This window comes from Urocitellus parryii, chromosome 15, assembly GCF_045843805.1.
Source record: "Urocitellus parryii isolate mUroPar1 chromosome 15, mUroPar1.hap1, whole genome shotgun sequence".
NCBI lineage: Eukaryota > Metazoa > Chordata > Mammalia > Rodentia > Sciuridae > Urocitellus > Urocitellus parryii.
Window position 1 is genome coordinate 41,512,556 of NC_135545.1, and position 20,179 is coordinate 41,532,734.

General features: G+C 46.6%; 1 pseudogene across 1 annotated transcript; it reads left to right on the plus strand.

Annotated features, from left to right (window-relative positions):
* The first annotated feature begins 10,158 nt into the window (after positions 1–10,158).
* On the plus strand, positions 10,159–18,988 carry LOC144250356 (cocaine esterase-like; annotated as a pseudogene). Its single transcript, XR_013342459.1, has 12 exons — positions 10,159–10,234; positions 12,640–12,844; positions 13,758–13,899; positions 14,617–14,750; positions 14,832–15,090; positions 15,509–15,607; positions 15,888–16,028; positions 16,138–16,218; positions 16,435–16,581; positions 16,965–17,102; positions 17,583–17,655; positions 18,094–18,988. The product of XR_013342459.1 is annotated as a cocaine esterase-like (transcript).
* Positions 18,989–20,179: the final 1,191 nt, after the last annotated feature.

Here is a 20,179-nt window from a genome sequence, read left to right on the forward strand (position 1 = left end):
GCAGAGAGCCTGGCTCCTTCCCACCCATAGTAATCTCTTTCCATCCCCTATATTCTCACCCAATCTCCCATTTTGCTCTTTAGGTGGGCAGGCTGTGACATTCCCAGTGTTTTAGGGTGTGCTTGCCTTTGCCAAGTATCATTGTAAATCTCACTGAAAATGACCAAAGATAGCCACACAACTCCTTCTATTTTTGCTTAGAAATGTTGTTCTCTGAATCCTCTAGGTCTTCGATCTTATATTTGGCCTTCCATGGCATCTTGAGGCATGAATACAGTGTAGCCAAGTGTTTGCAGTGATCAAAGGCAGCCTTTCTTTTAATTTCCACAGATGGCTCCCACTTCCTTCTGAGGCCCCCTTAGGATGGCCTTTACTAAGCACATTGCTATCAGCATTCTGAACATGACCACTTAACCAATCCCTAGGAGGTTCTAGCTTCTTCCTAGTCTCTTTGTTGTCTGAACTCTCACCAGGATTACTGACAATTCTCTATTTACAGTAGTACAACACTTTCCTTTCTTTTTTATTCTTCAACTTTTTTTGTAGTTGTTGTACAGGGGATTTAACCCCAGGGCACTGAACCACTGAGCCATATCCCCACTCCTTTTTATTTTTATTTTATTTAAAAGTTTAGTTATTTATTTATTTTCCTAATTTGTTACATATGGCAGCAGAATGCATTACAATTCATATGACACGTATAGAGCACAATATTTCATATCTTTGGTTCTACACAAAGTAGAGTCACACATTGCTTTCCTATATCAGGAAATTTTATCCATTCTCAATGCCCCTGCCCACCTGGCCACCTGGCCACCTGGCCACCTGGCCTGCCCAAATGGGGTAGGTAAAGTTAAGGGTAAGGTTAAGTCTGAGCTTAGCAGGATTCAGCGTGAATTCAGGATTCAGCTGGAAGGGCATGTGCACAGGAATCCCAAAGGGAACAAACTTTTAAGCAAAATGTAGAAGGAGTTGTGTGGTTATTTTTGGTTATTTTCAGTGAGATTTACAATGATACTTGACAAAGGCAAGCATACCCAAGGGCACTGTTGGCCTGCTTGCTCTTTCCTCTTTTCTAGCTGCTCTTGTAGTTGTTTTTTTCTTGTTCTTCCTACCCCTGACTGGTGGACATAAAACAGCACTCCTCCTGTAGGTATAGGCAGAGGCCTCGTTTCTCTGCTGTTAAGAGGTCCCAGTCTACAGCAGTTTTGTAGGATCACAGAGACTAAGGAGTCCAGTTGATTTTGGAGAGTTACTATAGACTCGGCTACCTGTTGGATATCCCCTATCAGCTGATTGGAGAGCTGATGAAAGTGGGAAATGGATGTGGTTATTCCTGCCCTTCCTGTGGCTAGGCCTGCTATAACCCTAGATTGGCTTGTAGAGAAACAAATTGAATAGCCCATTTGTCCAAGGCCTCATATGAGCACAGACTTACCAAGGAGCTGTTTAGGCCTAGAAGACCTGCTATTAAATGAGAGAAGCCAATAATCTCTTCCCAGGAGGTCTGAGAGCTGAGAACTTGTCTACATAACAGGGGTGGAGAGGACAAGGATTTCATTCAAGAATATAAAACTTTAACAAAGCCAGATTAATCAGGAATATAAACACAATATTTAACTATTAATGTCACAGATGTCCATCCTCTCGAGATGTAGTTAAGCTATTTAATGTCATCTGATTTTGTAAAATATCTATATTTGTTACTTAGGGCCAGATAATCATACTAGCAAACATCAAGCCTACATGTGTAGGTTAGGAATATCTGTAGGTTTTTAAACTAACTAAAAACTCCTGGCTTTAGCAGTTTCTCTTGATCTTTATCAGGCATTCTTGCCTAAGAATCTCTCTTTTGTAGCCTCCAGTCTTACATATTCTGGGGGCTAACACAAGTGTATATCTTAACTTACATTTAACTATGATTTCCTTTCTTTTTAATGCCCAGGAATGGCTCTGTTTTGGTTCAACTGTTTTTGTTGGGTGTTTAAGGTCAAGCTGGTCAAAATTGACTTTGTTTCTATCTATTGTAAAGAGTCAGCTGAGTTCCCACAGGGGTCACTCGTAGGGGAACTTGAGAGCAGGTCTCAGCTCTGCTAGTGCTCTTTGCAGTAAGATGGGTCCAGGCCTTGCTGACCATGTGGCTTGCCTTGGAAACCTCAGGGACATTGTCCCTTCTCCAATGACCCTCCTCTTCATAGAGAGTGCACTGATTGGCTTTTCATTCTCCTGTGGTCTCATTAATCTCCCTGATCACGAGGTTGTGTGGCCAGAGTTGCAAAGCTCTTTGGAGAAGTTCCCTGATCCTAAATTCAGACTGACTCAGAGGGCAAGAGCCAATATTGGTTTCCGTGGCCCTGTTAATTTAACATTAATTTTTAAGTTTTGATCTTAATCATCCAGCAAGTCAGTCTCACCAGTCTTAAATTAAGAGTACTGGTTTTTAACTATAATGTCTATAACCTTACAGTCACTTACCTATTTTATTAAACTAGGGTTAATGTTATCCTATCTGTCCTATAGGTGATGACTTATTATCTTAAATTAACCCAGGTTGTGGGTTCTTGAAGTAACACCTCTGCAAAACATTAACAGACAACATTTATACAGTTTATAAGGAAAATACAAAATAAAGTTAACAAGTAAAAACGTAATTAGTTTGTGTAATAACTATCTCGAATTTTGGCTGATATATATCTATATATATATCTATCTATAAAACTATCTATCTATCTATCTATCTATATAGATAGATAGATAGATATCCCCTATTTGAGATCCTAGTAATCTTAATAACAAAAATCAATCTTTTGAACTTAGCTTTCAACGGGCTGAAGTTTGGCCTACTTTGGAGTTATTCTGATACACTGTAAGGTGGGAGGCAGAGCCTTATCTCAGGTAAGGCGGGGCTCCTCATAAATCTTAGGTGAAGTGTTCTAGCTCTGAAGCTGATTTTTGCTTCTTTCTTAAATACCGTTTGACAAAGCTTACATATATTGTCTTTTTTAAAAGTTCATATGAATGTTAGCTAGCACAATATGTTATTACAAATAAAACACAAATTAAAGAAAGGCTGAGAGTTTTTAACATTTTTGGGGAAAAGTAGCAAAATGCTTTTGAGTTTTACAATATTAACCTTTAAATAGATTAGGGTTTTATTAACTCAAAAATACATTTAAATTGTATCCCAGTGTAAAAAGTAACATAAAGCTTTATATATCTTATTGATAACAGGTCCAGTTGTAGACCATTAAATGATATAAATAAGTCCCCAATAAAATTTGTTATTCTTATGAATCTAAAATTACCATACAACTTTAGTTTGGAGAACACCAGCTTGACATAATGTTCTTTTAAACCTTCTACCTTAAAGATTTGTTTACCTGGAAGATAAGAACATATTTCATATACAAAGAAGAGGAATATCACCATAATTACATTGATGTTTTTGTATTAATCAAATTTAGCTTTTAATGAAAACTTAGACTTTGTAACAGTTGTTGTTTAACAGTTGTATTTACCTAAATTCCTTCAAGTTATTGTTCTAAAAAATAAAACTTATAAACACCATGTTATGGATAAATTAATGTTTTAAAAAAAATCCTTGTCATTTTAACATGTAGATTAAACTTTGGTTTATATCAGTGCATTAATATTTGACCTTAGGAAAAAACCTTCAATAGCTTTGACTGATTCTTTCATATATATATATATATATATATATATATATGCAACTTTTATAGATCTCTTAATAACTTCGTTAAACCCTCTTATTTACTTCATCACATAAAGACTTTCTTATCCAGAAACATTTTCTTTTCCTTCTATTAAATATGGTTCCATACCTAAAACCTTCTAATTTCTCTTTCCCATCTTTAAACAAATCCTTTTATATTCACTTTTTAAAATAATCCTTGTTGGGCTGGGGATGTGGCTCAAGCGGTAGCACGCTAGCCTGGCATGCGTGCGGCCCGGGTTCGATCCTCAGCACTACATACCAACAAAGATGTTGTGTCCGCCGAGAACTAAAAAATAAATATTAAAAATTCTCTCTCTCTCTCTCTCTCTCTCTCTCTCTCTCTCTCTCTCTCTCTCCCCTCTCTCACTCTCTCTTTAAAAAAAATAATCCTTGTAAATTTCTGAATTTAGACAAATTCTTCCATTTTAATGAGAATAAATACTTTATATTATTTAAAGTACTCTAATTGAAACACAGTTAAAACTTTCAGACCTCTTTGAAAAGAAAATCTCATTTGTTTATCATTTCATGAAAATACAATATTCAAGTATATAGAATTATACCTGTTGGGATAATTTAAATTTTCAGTAACCTTGTTTTCAGTGGTAGGAGACAGTTGGATAGGATCATGGAAAGTTAGATCTTCTGATTGGGTTAGGTATTGGAATTCTTTACTGTACCCTGTGGGACTGGAGGTGAAAGACCCTAGCCTCCTTTCCATTGGGGAGAGGTCACTAAGAGACAAAGGGACATGCACCTGGACAACTCCCTCTGACCCTGCTACTTCACAAAGGGAAGCAAAGGTGCAGGCTGGGTAGAGGGGGCCGAGCAAGAAGGAGTAGCAGGTGGACACAAAGTAGGTGAGGGAGGTCCCAGAGGGGTCAGAGCAGAATGGTAGGGAGGGGGTTTGTCATTGGGGTCAAAGTCTGGGTTTAAGCAGGGTCCTGAGGGCGAGAAGAGAGAGTTTAAGAGCCAGCAGAACCTGGGCCAGAGAACAGGAAGAGCAGAGGGACAGTTTGGAAAGAAGGAAAGGTAGGCTTTAGCATGGGTATATCTTTGCATTTCCCAGAGCGCTCCCCAAATTTAAAAAGTTTCATCAAAAATGTTGGGGTCTAGAGTGCCATTAAGTGGTCTTTTGGAATCATTGTCTAAGGTATAGAGGGGCCAAATTTAGTTCCAGAGACAAATTAGTTTCTGTTCCTTTAAGTCAAGGGTAAGGTGGAGGGAGTCTGAATTTGCTAAAAGGCAACCCAAGGGTGTCCAGGGGATGGCAGAGGTGGCTGCACCCATGGCAAGAGGGAGAGAGAGAGTTCCTAGGGAGGAGCATATTGAATGATGAAGAGGTGCCAGGGTGGCAGCTGGGGCTAAGGCCCACAGGGGTTCTCAGTGCCTGGCACCAGGGCTTTGAGCCCAAAGAGTAACCAAGACCCAGAGAGAGATCTTTTGCTAGGGGTGAGACCTTCTGAGCCAGTGGACCCAGTTGATGGTAGGGACCAACCACAGCTCTGGAAGCCATAGCTGGGGGTGTCCCAGACCAAAGGGAAGCCTAGGAGCACCGGGTGTTCCATGGTCACTTCTCGGGACCCGCAGTTCCTTTGAATTGACTAAAGGCAGGGGAACTTACCTGAATCAGCTGGCGGTGGATGAGAAATCGAGCGCTCAGTGAAATGGAATGTGTGTGGTGAGGGTGTCCTAGGACCCAGGATAGGATCCCAAAGCAGCTCAGGTCCCCAAAGGGAGAGGAAGATCCATGGGAGAGCCAATCCAAGTCATGGCACCACTGAAAGGACACTCATGAGGTTCACGCAAAGTCCAAGGACCACACCACACAGCAGAATCCCACGCAAGAGATTTGTTGTCAGTAGCATGGAGTGAACTGACAAGGCTGTCCTTCCTGGGACAGCAGCAACAAGCATACTTAGGGGTTGCATAATGGGCTGGGGTGGGGTGAACCTTTTAACAGGCACATTCAAATCAAAGCCCAGGAGTCCCTGAATAAAATGGTTCCCAACCTAAAATGGCGGAGATGATGCCAATATTGATCTCATGCCAATACTGGCTCAAAATTAAGAATGAATAGAACTAGAGATGTAATTCAGTAGTAAAGTTCTCCTGGGTTCAAACCTCAGTCCTGAAAAAAGAAAGAAAGACAAAGAAAGTAAGATGCTACCAGGTTGGGAGTCTGTGGAGAGCTTGCTTTTGGCTTTTTCACTCATGGACGGCACCTTCTCACTGAGTCATTACATGGTATAAGAGACAAATAATGCCTCCCATGACCATGTTGAAGCCAGAATTAAAGACAGACAGTCAATGTAGATAGGTAATAGAGTCAATGAAGAAAATGGAGGCCAGTTGGAGTCCAGAAAGTTGGAGATCACTCCTGGGAGACTGGAATGGAAATGCCTCCTGAGCATTTTGATTACCAGGATTTCTGCCTATACTGCCCCTCCTAGAAGGGGGTTCATGAAGCACCCCCTGAACAGACAGGGAGCTGCTAATTAAGGTCCCCTGGGCTGCAGCTTCCTTCCTGCCCCAACAATCCACCTTGTCCCTTGCAGCCCACCTGTTTCTCCCCTTTTGGCCATTCCACAGCATCTCCTGGGCCTCGTCAGGAAGGAAGAGATAAGGGGGAAGAGAGCAGGAAAACAGAGAAAGTCTAAAATGTCTAAAAGGTGCAGGATGCTCTCCGTCTTGGGATATCAGGATACCACCAGCTATGGCCCCCTTCTTTCTCCCAGGAGAAGTCTGTATTACTACTTTTTGAATAAAACTTCCTTGATAGGCTTGCCTTGGCCCTTCTCTAGTGTTCAGACTTAGACATTGGAGGAAGAAGAACTCATCACAATACCCAGTGGTTTCCTATTCATCCTAACGCTTTTTCTCTTGGTACCTGGGATTGAACTTGGGGGCACTCAACCACTGAGCCACACCCCCAATCCTATTTTGTATTTTCTTTATTTATTTTTATTTCGAGACAGAGTCTCACTGAGTTGCTTAGCACCTCAACATTGCTGGCTTTGTATTCCCCATCCTCCTGTCTGAGCCTCCAGAGCCACTGGGATTTCAATCATGGCCCACCACGCCCAGCTATGAACCTAACTTCTAAAACCATTGTATTGGAGATTAGGTTTCAATGTGTGAATTGGGTGGACACAAGTTTTGAGACCCTAGCACAAGGGTCCTACAACCCAAGATTCAGAAACCAAATTTGCAAACTACTGGATAATGTCTCCTATTTAAAACAACCACTTTCCCATCTATTTCCATTCCCACCCTTGTGGGAAGCAGGACTAATTGATTCTAAAGCCTGGGCCAGCTGAGTATGTCCAGGAGAGCCAAGGGGCATCCTCAGGGTCCTGTCGCCTGAAGTTGGCTCTTATTCCCTGTAAATCTGCAGACACTATGAGCCCCACACTGACATGACTATAACACTGAGTCATATAGCAAGAAGATGCTTCCCTGTGTGGTGTGTCCTGGAAGAGGCCTTGGAGGCTCAGGAGGTCCAGAGAAGAGATTCTTGTCCCTGGTTCCCTGAGAACCTCTCCCTCCAGTAAGGTGTCCTTCTGCCTTGCAGAATTCCCCCTGCAGCCTCCTGACCATCCCCCACTCACTATGGCATCCACATCATTGATTTTCCTTCTCCCCTCATTGCTCTCCCTAAACTTCTCTGGCCCTTCCTTTAAAAACCCTCTCATCTTTTCTCATTGTACAAAGGTAGCAAATAATGCTCAATGTGCCTCTGGGTTCCCTCAAATCTTTTTCTCTCAGACATTCAGAAGCTGGATTTCTCATCCCAAAGACCTTGGGAGTCCCCCACTCCCCAACCTTTGACTGACATGCCCTCCTGGGGCACCACTTTTCACAAAGGAGATGACCCCCTTGTTTCCATTCACTACATTGAAGCCCAAACCAAGACCTTCATGAATTTCATGCAAAAATGAAAATTCCGTTTTGTCATCTGGGCCACCAGGGCACAGACAAGGTTAACATTAAGCCTGGAGGGATCCAGCACAGGAAAGACTCTCCTTTTGGTGAAGACTGATGGGTGCATCCTTATAGCATTTACTGAGTTCCTGTGAGCATGCCTCTATGTTTTAGTTCTGCAAAAGCACACTTTATTATACAAAGGGGTTTCCATGATATTTTGTAGATTTTTAATAGCTTTTTAAATGCTTTAGTGTGATATGTGTGTGTGTGTGTGTGTGTGTGTGTGTGTGTGTGAGTGTGTTCAGTGATAGGGACCACACCTACCACCTTGGCCTGCTAGGCAAGCACTATATTACTGAGCTACATCCATTCGCAGCCCAGTGTGGAATAACTTATATACAATTAAATTAATCTCTTGGGTGTACAATTTACTCACTCTGAGGTAATATGTAAGATAAGCAAACACCACCACCACAAGTTTTACCAGTTTCTTTCTCTTCCTAAACTTCCTCAAGCCCCTTTGTAGTCCTTCCTTTCCCTGAATCCTGCTCTAAGGCAGTCACCTAATTGCTTGGGTTCCTCTAGTTGGCCTAGCCCCAAATATGATGCAAATGGATACTTTTAGGAATGGCTCTGTCACTTCACATCCTATTTTTGAAATCCAGGCAGATCTCAGATTCCTTTTCCTGGGAAGTGGCATTCCTTGTAGGCACACAGCACTATTCATTGACCAATTGATATACATCTGAGTGACTTCCATTTTTTGACTAATTCTAATGAAGCTCTTAGGGATATTGTCAGAAATTATTTATATAGACCCATGGTGTCATTTCTGTTGAGAGACCTGAGAGGACAATTGCTGATTCACATGGCAAGTGTGTGTAGAACATTTAAGGGAAATAACAAAACTCTTCTCCAAAAGGACTCTGTCACTTTGCATCTCTAAGCAACTGAGGGTATCATTTGCTCCAAATCCTCTTCAACACTTGGTCTGATGGTCTTAGATCAAATTGTATTTAAAGGACCTGTTGGGGGAATCTCATTGCAGATGTTTGTTTTGACTTTTAGACTCTGTTTCCATCTTCCATTCTCTCTCTCTCTCTCTCTCTCTCTCTCTCTCTCTCTCTCTCTCTCTCCTCTATATATGTATAAGATATAATATATACAAACACATACACAGATTTGCTGCTGAGACTCTTCTTCATTTCTCATTATTTCTATTATCTTGGTCTTTGTCAAAACCAAGGCCTCTGTAAGATGGTGCCATAAATGGCAGAGCACATGTGGGCCTTCACCCTAGCAGACTCCAGATTAGGAGGAAGCACTATGTTGTCCAGTCGACACAAAAGTGCTTATACTAGGACTTAACTGGGAGGAGGACCAAGCCCAGCTATGAATTAGATCAGGAGACTCTGGGCAGAGTAAGCATCTGGCCAGGCAGGGGCTGGGAGATGGCTGGGAGCAGAAGATACTGCAGAGGAACTGAATCCACAGCAACCATACTGATTGGGTGGAGGTCAAGGAGAAGCAGTGCTCTCAGCATGCTGTCTCCTGACATCTGGATAAAACTGATTGCTCCCCAAAGTGGCTGAGAAGGACACAACACTGAGCTGTAAGAGCCTAAGGGGGGTGGGGAGAATCTAGCCAAGGATGGTTTTCAGGGAACCTCTAGGCTGCCTGAAGTTGAGCCCCACACCCCTTCATCAGGGAAGTCAGGTTGAGCAGGTCCTCCTCACCCACACTGGCTTCCATTCACCCCTGCAGGGCTCAGGATGATTCAGAATCTCTCAGAGACACCTAATCCCTGGGAGTTCCCTGGACGGGCAGGTACTCATTTCACATCTTTCCAGGGGATAAGTGACTGTAGAAGGGACCTTGGTCATGTGTTGATGGGGTATCTACAGAAATGCCTTCAAATTAGGGCCAGAATAAGAAGGGAGAGGCCCTCAGAGGTTCTCAGATGATGGTGAATAGAAGATATGGGACAATTGAAGGGCACCCAGTCAGCTTTGAAGGTCACAGTCACACCTCCCTGCCACTGTGTAAGCAGTTCCCCACACTCCAGCTAGGTCACCTGTATTTGTCCATCTCTGGAAATCTTCATTCTGCTCCCCCTAGTGAAGCCCCCCAGGTTCTTCCAGTTACATCCAGCTCTCTGCTCCCTCCCCTCTTCCCCAACACCCTCATGGGTCTGTGACAGCAAGGACAGAGAATTAGTGACTCCAGGTTGTGAGGAGAGGGTCCTGGATCTCAGAGGGTCTGCAGAGTGTTGGAAAGTGGCCAAGGGAAGAAGAGGGTTAGGGTCCTTCCCGCTGCCCACTGCGGCTCCATGACCTCTGAGAGTTCAGAGTGACTCTCCTGCAGCACACCCCTTGCAGGGCACCACCTATTTCCCCGCCTTCTCAGTGTCAGGTTCAAAGTCCCCCTGGGCAGAATGCTGCTCTGCATTTCCAGGTGAAGCCCAGAGAATACAGAAGCAGCCCTGGGAGCCGACCATGTCCCTGCATCAACTTCCTGCCTGGTTCATCATCGTGGCCTATGGGATCCTGATGCTCCTCATCCAGGGCCAGGGTGAGGCTGCCATGGGGAGGGTGGTAGAGACCAGGTTGCAGCTGCCAAAGTGCACAGAGACAGAGCCTGAGCCTGGAGGGAAGGCACCAGGGCGGGGGAGTTGGTAGAGGAGACAGATGAAGGGGATGAGGGGCTGGAGGGTGAGCCAGAGAGGGTCAGAGCTGCATGGGGACACCCCCATGGAGGAGTGAGCTAGTGTGAGGGGTTCTGATGGGTTTGTGACCATTTAGGTGAGAGACAAAGATGAGTTGTGTGTAAGACCTGGACCCAAATTAAGACCTAGATGGGCCAGTGGAAGATCCCAGGACTGGGTGGGCAGAGGACTGTGGGAATGGAATCCAGGGAATGGGCAAGTCAGAAGCCTTCTGGCAAAGGAACAGGGACAGGGACCTTTCCCTCCTGTGTGTGGCTGTGGCTGTAGCTACTACTCATCCTTGGATAATAACAACAGCAATATAAAAGCTTGCTAGTTACATTTGACTCTGAGTGTTTTGACCCCCTTGGCCAGAGTAGTGCTCGCAAGTTCTGCAGGGTCCACAGGCAAGGTTACTGGCCTTGGGGGTTACAGAACCCCCTGGTACCACTTCTCAACGCTGATCTGAATGACTGCTGGGTACCTTTCTCTGGTGAACCTAAACTGGCATGGGGCTTGGATTGTTCTAGGACAAAGGCGATGTGCTCCGTACCTGCTAGAAATCTCTAGGCCCTTATCAGAAGGTGTTGGCAGGAGAGTACCATGCCCACGGAGTGTCAGCAGCTCTGGATCCCTCCCACCGCAAAGGCTCCTAGTGTGGGCATTGGACATAGACCCAACTTTCCTAATCTAATCTGCACAGAGGAATCCATGCTCACCTGTCCCCCTTGGATCATCGCTGACAGGCTTCCTCTCTTACCTGGCATCTTACAGAGAACCAGAACTTTCTCAAGAGGAAGATTTTTCTAGTTTCACTGAAAGATTCTATTTTCAACAGTCTTTTTTTCTTTACCTCACATAGAAAAATAAAAAAAAAAAAACTGAGTCATGAGAGGGTATAGAATTGAGTCCCACAGTCTTCTGTCCACCAAGTCCTGGCTCCTCCACAGGCCCATCTAGGTCTTGAATAGAGTCCAGGTCTTACACACTTCTCATCTTTGTCTGTCACCTAAATGGTCACAAACCCATCATTTCTGTTGTGACCTTTTCCACATCTGGACATGAGGACACTTCATACCACTCCATATATACATGAGTAGATTCCTCCTGCTGTTTCATGCAGGGCTTGTCCTCATGGAAGCAGCTATATAATGTCAGCAGAGTGTGAGCAGAAGTATTTCATGGGCTTTGTCCTTTGTAGTAACTAATACCAGGCATTAGTGGCAGTGGCCACATGAGTTACATGGACCAAGATCCCTCTGGCAAGGCATTGAGTGGAGACAGCATGTTGGTAGGGACAGGAGTGTGTCTTTGGACTTGGAGGGATGCTGGCCAATTTCCTTCTCTGGTCCTGTGAGTGGATGCTGCCCTGGCCTATCCTGTACCAGGAAGCATCAAACATCAGATCCTGGGGCATCTCATGGGAGAGAGGAGGAAGGTTGAAGTTCTTAACGTTTTCTTATGGAAACCAGCTCAGATCTGCCAAGCTCTAGAGTGAGAACTGGAGCCTGGGGGAGGGAAGGCTCTAGTGATGTGGGAGCTGTGGCGATGTCAACAATAGCAGGAGGACTGTGGACCTGACTGCCTAACTCTCTGCACCCTGAAGCATAGAGAGAGGACTGGGGCATCCTGAGGGCTGCACAGCACCCAAATGCGGACCTATTCTGGGACACAGAGAGGAGATAAACCCCATATGCCCACCATCAACTTTTAACAAATATCATGACTTGGACAAGTGAGATATATCTAGCTTGACTTTCCATTGCCTCCTTGCCCAGATCCCCAACCCCAGGAGGGACAAGAGTTTTATGGCCTGAACTCATAGCTCTCCTCCCACCGCTCGTATCTCCTTACATGAATGATGCTTCTTTATGTCATTTCTTGTCCCATCAAGTATGAGATCCTTAAGGATAGAACTCTTTAGTTCCATTCCCACAGTCCTCCCAGTGTGTGACATGACCTGGCACAGTTAGTGCAATGGACATTCTTGCCCCATCAGCCCAAAAGACATTCTGCTGGAAGTTGCTAGGGCTAAAGGATGGTGGCAAGTCACAGGGGCCTGGTGAGCCTGGAGAGATAGGCTGTGACCTTTTCGAGTGATAGTTGTGGTGGGGATAGGAATTACGGATGGGCAGAAAGATTCTGAAGTGAATGTTGACAGATCAGGTTCCCTCCATAAGGCGGAGCTGAGGAGGACTAACCAGGCCAAGGTGCTGCAGGCCAGCCGGTGAGTGGGCAGACCTGAGCCTGAAGTGCATCTGTCTTCCCACAGGCCAGGACTCAGTCAGCCCTATTCGAACCACCCACACTGGGCAGGTGCGGGGCAGCCTTGTCCATGTGAAGGGCACCGATGCGGGGATCCACACCTTCCTGGGAATTCCCTTGGCCAAACTACCTGTAGGACCACTGCGCTTTGCAGCCCCTGAGCCCCCTGAACCTTGGAGTGGTGTGAGGGATGGGACCTCCCACCCAGCCATGTAAGTTCTCCTAGGGCCTGGGGAACCTCAAGACTGGGGTGAGGTTGGGTACAACGAGTCCTGGGCCAGGCTACTGTGGCTTCTTTATCTACACTGTACTGCAAGGCCTGGGGCTGTAGACCAGTGGTAATATGTTTTTAGCAACCCAATGCACAGGCTTTGAAACCCCGGCCCTAAATGAACAAATGTATAGAAATATATCCCTCTGCATTGGGGCAATTCCCACATTTATTCTTCCAATGCAGCAGTAACATTGCCAGGCCCCTGCCTCAGGGCTTGGAACCCAACAGGCATTAGCTCCAGGTGGTGAACACAAGAGCAGAAACACATGTCCCTGGATTTGGCTTATTTCAGGAGATCTCTCCCACCGGGGGAGATGTGTCTGGGAGAGGGTCGGCTTGGCTCTCTGAACCTATAAAAGACCTTGACTCCAGCAGTCGATGCTGCAGATCCCTGAGGAGGGCAACAGTGGTGGCTCCTTGGGGACCCCACCCACAGGGCCAAGGGAAAGGGGCATGGGCTTACAGCTCAAGACTCAGTGGAGGGGTGAGGTTTTCTGAGAGCCTCAAGTTGGGCTGTGGGATGCCCCATTACCCTTCTGTGAGAACTAACCTCCATCCACTCAGGCACCACCTGTGTGGGGATACCTATGCTGTTCCAGGCCTGAATGGGGACAGGGTTAAGAAGTGAATGTCAACACATGCAGCCTGTGTTTCCCTGGGGGTCTGGGATCATCCCTGCTTCCCCCGAGCCTGTGGCCTGGAACTCAGTGGAGAATGACTTGAAAGAAGGATCATGTGAGGCAAGGCATCAGTGAAGGCAGGGAGTGAGGTTGTCTGGGATCGAGTCAGGACCTAAGGTCTGAATTGACCACTGCTCAGCCCCTGAAATAACTGTATTCCATTGTCACCAGGTGTCTGCAAAATGCAGATGCAATGAATACAGAGGCTCTGAACCTAGGGAGTACAAACTTGCCTCCCATCCCCATGTCAGAGGACTGCCTGTACCTCAGCATCTACGCGCCTGCACATGCCCGTGAGGGCTCTAACCTGCCTGTGAGTGTTAAGTCATGGTCAGTTGAAGGGTGGGAGAACATTTTGGGGAGAACATTAGAAGTGGGCTTGGGACATGGTTCAAGGTAGAGAGCTAGCACAATGCTATGAAGGCCTGGGATTGACTCCAAGTACTACATAACAATACCAATGACACTGGAAGTCACAAGTCAGCTGGCCACCACTGTGGTGTGAACTACCATGAAAAGTTTCTCACTATCAGCTCCTAGGAGGCTTCTTATGCAGGCAGGAAGCTGACCTAGGCATGGAGTCAAAGAGCCTGGATGCTCTCAGAGGCCAAATGTACTGCCCCACTGATCAACTCACCAGTTTGTATCCAGGAAATTCATTCAGGTGATCAAATCTGCAATTTTGCAGTCACTACATTCCATGACCATCGATTAATTTGGGGGCCAGAGATTAGATGACACTTTAAATTAATGTTCAAGTGGGGTAATAACAGAATCATCACTTTTCTTTTCCTTTCAGAGTAGTTCTGAGAGAAATAGATCCAGGTTCTAATTGGTGATTCGACCCCAAAGTATGGGAGGCCTGATCTTCCAAATTGAAATTATTCTGTGATGAGTGCCATAGGTCATGAAGTCCTACTAGAGTTCTGTGTGGGTAGCTACACAGCCAAAGTGGTGTTCAGACTAGGGGATCAGCCACGATGGGATTGGGCATGGTGGCTAGCACATGGTATATCTCCTGATTTCCCAGGTGATGGTCTGGATCCATGGTGGTGGCTTGGTGATGGGCTCAGCTTCCATGTATGATGGTTCTATTCTGGCAGCCATTGAAAATGTACTGGTGGTCACTATCCAGTACCGCCTGGGAGTTCTGGGCTTCTTCAGGTGAGCCTGGGATAGGGATGGTCAATGAGGGCTGAGTAGACAGAGAACCAACCATTGATCATCATCCTTTCCATTTCTCAGCACTGGAGACCAGCATGCCACTGGCAACTGGGGCTACCTGGACCAAGTGGCTGCCCTACGCTGGGTCCAGCAGAATATTGCTCACTTTGGTGGCAACCCTGATTAGGTCACCATTTTTGGCGGTTCTGCAGGTGGCACTAGTGTGTCCTCGCTTGTGGTGTCACCAATGTCCCAAGGTCTCTTCCATGGTGCCATCATGCAGAGTGGGGTGGCCCTGCCACCTGAATTTATCACCAGCTCATCTAAAGATGTCTCCACAGTGAGTATCCTTTACTACTCAAGGCCAAATCTGCTGCCTCACCCTTCAACTTCAGAACCTCTGCCACAGTATCTATTCCATGAAAACAAAGACCATGCAGGTGTCTCCAGAACTGGCCACCACCCCAGGGTTCCTTTTTAGGATCTCAAAGGTCAGAATCCACACATCTCTGCCTTAAGTGGTTGATTTTGATCTAGGGTTTGCAAAGGTACACCTGGGAGCCTCCTCCTCAGAAGACCCATGTAAGCAGGTGTGATGACACCTGAGCTTCAGGGAAGGTGGAAGGATTTCATATTTGCTGCAATACACACATGGCTCCCTTTGAGATTTATGGGTAACCTGCACACAGCTGAGACCTTAGGCAGCAACCCTCTCCCTGTCTGTCGGATGATTCAGCCTCTTTTTGGTGCCTTTACAGATGGTGGCCGACCTGTCTGCCTGTGGGCAAGTAGAGTCAGAGGCCCTGGTGAGCTGCCTGCGGGGCAAGAGTGAACAGGAAATGCTGGCTATTACCAAGGTAGGGCTGAATGGACGTCAGTGAGGACACAGGGGTCATGGTGTAAGGAAAGTACAGTGATTTCTACTGTGGAACAATGATGTCATTTTCAAGGCTTGGTCTTCTTGTATCCTCATAGTTCTGGATGGGAATTGAGATAAAAATATGCTAAACCAGGTGTAGAATCACTGAATGTTGGTGTGAGAATCATGGGATGAGTAGGATGCGTTAGAGGTAACTCAGGTGTCATTAGAAAAGCGATTTTGCTTCCCATAATCATGGACTTTGAATGCCCCCTTAGCCCTTCAAGACCATTCCTGCTGTGGTGGATGGGGCCTTCCTACCCAGGCACCCCCAGGAGCTTCTGGCCTCTGCTGATTTTCAACCTGTTCCGAGCATCATTGGTGTCACCAATGATGAGTATGGCTGGATCCTTCCCATGGTGAGTCTCCTCTTCAAACCCCCATGATAGTGTCAGGTGGGAGAGGGTTTGGACTTCATACCTCCTGGTCATCTCACCCCCGACTCTATACTATCTTTCCACCACACAGTACTTGGGCCCCCCTGAAATGCAGAACGACATAGACAGAGAGACCATGCGAGCTGTTCTGCAGAGAATATCAACACAGAGGGTGAGACTCCTGGGGTCCTGGTCCAGGCAAGAGTGCAGCCAGACACTCTTCCTTTTCAGGAATCCACAGGAACAAAAGTTGATGTATGTAAATTTGTGAGTGGGGCCACAGTGACACCATTGCCCTATTCCCTGACACATCCCAAACACCAATCCCTGCCCTCAAGCTCCTGACTCCCTGCCCCCGAGTTTGACTCTCCCTGATCCCCTGGACTAGATGAAGTTGCCTGCCGAATGTGCTGACCTATTGATGGAGGAGTACATGGGAGACAACGAGGACCCCCACACCCTCCGACTCCAGTTACAGAGATGATGGCGGACTTCTTGTTTGTGATGCCTGCACGCCAAGTAGCACATGATCAGAGTGAGTGTGTCTGAACCTGAATCCTGGCTTCCTAGGAGACAGCTCAGAGGTGTGGGTCCCAGGTGAGGTCTGGTGTCAGGTCCTGACACATGTCTTAATCTAGACCCTGTTCCCAGGTACCTGAACGCCCTCATCTCAGTAAATCCTTATGACTAGAGTAAGAGATAGACATCACACACATTTTACAGAGGAGGGAAATAAGATAGTGTCATTCATGGACTTTCCTGTCACCATACAGCCAGGAAGTCCAAGACATGACTTAACAAAGAGCCTTCCAACTGCCTCTGATCCATTCTGGGCTTCCAAGCCACTGTGAAGATTCAAGCCAGCTTTGGACCCAGCAATCTTGTCACCAAGAGTGACACATCCTGTCCACCCTCCAGGTTCCCATGCTCCTGTCTATTTCTATGAGTTCCAGCATCCTCCCAGCTTCCTTAAAAACCTGAGGCCTCCACATGTGAAGGCTGACCATAGTGATGAGTGCATCTTTGTCCTTGGATCCTACATCAGTGGCATCGGTGGTGAGTTCTCCTTGTTCCACAGGAGCATTCTCATGGGTACAGGGTGGCAGTCGCTCTCATGGTACAATGAGGAACTGGGGTAAGAGAGAACATGGGATCCAGTGTCTACCATCTTACAACTCAACAGGTCATTCCAGGATTAGACCTTTCCCACTCCAATCTATGCTTCTTTCTACCTGTTCTCACATCAAACATGGTATCTAGCATAGGAGAAGAGGGGGTTGGGTAAAAGCCAAGTCATTTCTTAAAGGATTTTACAGTGTCCAAATAAGGAAATTTCTATGCCAAAGAGGAGCCCAGTGTTGATTCAGTTAAAGGCTGGGAGTAGTAAATGCTGGTTGGGCAAGCAGAGGGCCTGGCCCCAGGACTCTGTGATAGGAAAGGGACACAAGCCTGGGGCTGGGGTGGTGAGTGTGGCACAGGAGTGGACAGCTGGATGGGGTTGACCAGGACCTGGACCCTTGCTTCTTCCTCCCACAGTTGAGCTCACTGAGGAGGAGGAGCTGCTGAAAAGGAGGATGATGAAGTACTGGGGCAACTTTGCTCGAAATGGGTGAGAAAATCTGCCTGGGGGCATGGGCCCTCCACTGTTCCCCTTGTCTGAAGTGACCCTATTAGCTATTGTGTGTCTTCCTCCATCACATCTTAGCCCTCTACCCAACGGGAAGACCCACACTAAAAGAGGGTGCTTTTTGGGTACAGGTCACTGGTCTCTTCTCACAGTGGTCCAAGGGTAAGCCATAGTGTTGGGCTACCATGGGAGCCAGCCTCTCACAGGGAAGGGCAACATAGGCCAGGTTGCTGTGCCCTGTGTGGAATGACACAAGTGAGAGGTCATTACTTTCCTACATTAGGACACCTCTCCCCATTCTCAACACCTCTGTGTGCGTGGCTGGCTACCCTGTCCATAATTGGGGTTTAAGGTCAGGTCTGAGTTCAACAGAGCTCAGATTGACCCTCGCCCTGCCTTCCTGGGAGGGCATGTGCACAGGAACCCCAATGGAGAGGGCCTACCCCACTGGCCACTGTTCGACCAGGACCAGCAGTACCTGCAGTTGGACATCCAGCCTGCTGTGGGCCAGGCCCTGAAGGCACACAGGCTGCAGTTCTGGACCAGACCCTGCCTCAGAAGATCCAGGAGATAATGGGAGCTGAGGACAAGCAGACACAACTCTAGTTTCCTTTTCAGCAAGGGAGGGGTGTGCTAGGTGTGATAGCATCTTCCTGTGGTGCCCACACATGCCTGTCCATGAACCAGGGTTGACCCACTCATTCACATAGATATTCGTCCATCCACTCGACCTTGGGTCCTCTCCTGTTAGACACACTCATTAATTCCCAATGTAAGCCCACCTTCCTCCTCATCCCACTGTGCCTGAGTCCCTCCCTCCCTTCCACCCCTCTCCTTCATTACAACCCCATCTGTCCCTTCCTCCCAGTAGCCACACCCTCCCATGCTCACAGTGAAGTTTTAGGAAGTGGTGCTGGTACTTTTCTGAACCTCTTGCCCACCTCTCAGCACTTACCACATGTTTCTCATACCAGTGGGACCTCTGTAGAAAACCTGGACACCACAAACCCCAGGGTTTTACTCCATCAGGCTCCTGTAACAACAACAACAGCAACAGCAACAGCATCAACAACAACAACTCCAATAATTACCTAGCTTGGCACGGTGGCAAATGCCCATAACCCAAGGCACTCAGGAGGCTGAGGGAAAAGAATTACATATGTAGCACAGGCTGGCCACTTGGGGAGACACGAACTCAAAGTAAAACAACAAGTCCTGGGAGAGTAGCTCAGTGGTAAAGTACTTGCCAAGCATGCACAAGGTCCTGGGTTTGATCACAGTGCTAACAACAAAATATCAACAAATAAACATAATAAACTGGGTATCTCATAAACAATGCAAATGAGTTGTCTTCTGTGTTGGACGTGACAAGTCCAGGATAAAGATGTTAGCCAATTTGTTGTCTGGGGAGGTCTTGCTTTGGTTTCTAGATGGCACCTTCCCACTATGTCCTTACTTGGCAGAAGGGGTGAACAAGTTCTCTTGGGACTATTTGACAGTTCCTAAACCCTGACCCTCCCAATGATTCATCATTTCAGACTGGCTTTTTTTCTTTCTTTTTCAATCAAAGCCCAAGAAGTAGACTGATTTTATTAGTTATGCATTGTGTGTGTGTTGTCCTAGTTGGGGACTGAGCTTAATGCATTAGAACTTAATGCACTAGAGCTTAGTGTGGGCTAGCCAAGCACTCTACTACCTGAGCTGTATCCCCAGCCCATGGAGACTGGCTTTCAATGTATAATTTGCAGCACAAAAACTTTCAGGCCAAACACTTAGAGTTCCCACATCTAACACACCCAGGCTACAAACAAAACCAGAGTTCCATATCCCTGAGTCCACCTGGAGATTAAATGTCATTCATCATTAACATTTCAATCTATGGACATACTCATCTATTTCTGTCCCAAGGAGGTGACTGGCCCCATCCTTATGAGAAGCAGGACTGGCCTTTTCCATTGGCTTCTGGAGCCTGGGCCAGCTGGGTGCATCCTGGAGAGCCAGGTGGGGTCCTCAGGGTCCTGTCTCCTGAAGTTGCCTCTTATTCTCTGTGGATCTGCAGACACTGAGAGCCCCACACTGACACAATCACAACACAGCTGTGAAGATGTTTCTCTGTGGGGTGTGTCCTGAAAGAGGTCTTGACATGCCAGGAGGCCCAGACACATAGCAGAAGAGATTCTTGTCCCTGGCTCCCTGAGGATCTCTCCATGTACAATCTTTCAGAATTCCCTCTGCAGCCTCCTGCTCACTATGGCATGCACGTGACTGACTTTCCCTCTCACCTCATTGATGCCCCTAAACTTCTCTGGACCCTCTACTAGAAACCCTCTCATCTTTTATCTCAGTAATCAAAAGTGCGAAATGAAGCTCAAAATGCCCTTTTGTTCCTCCAAAGCATTTTCTCTCTTTCATGGAAAGGCTGTGTCCCTTACTCCAGCGACCCTGGCTGGGACTCCCCCTTTACCCTCCGTCTCACCAACTTGCCCCCATGCGGGACCACTTTTCC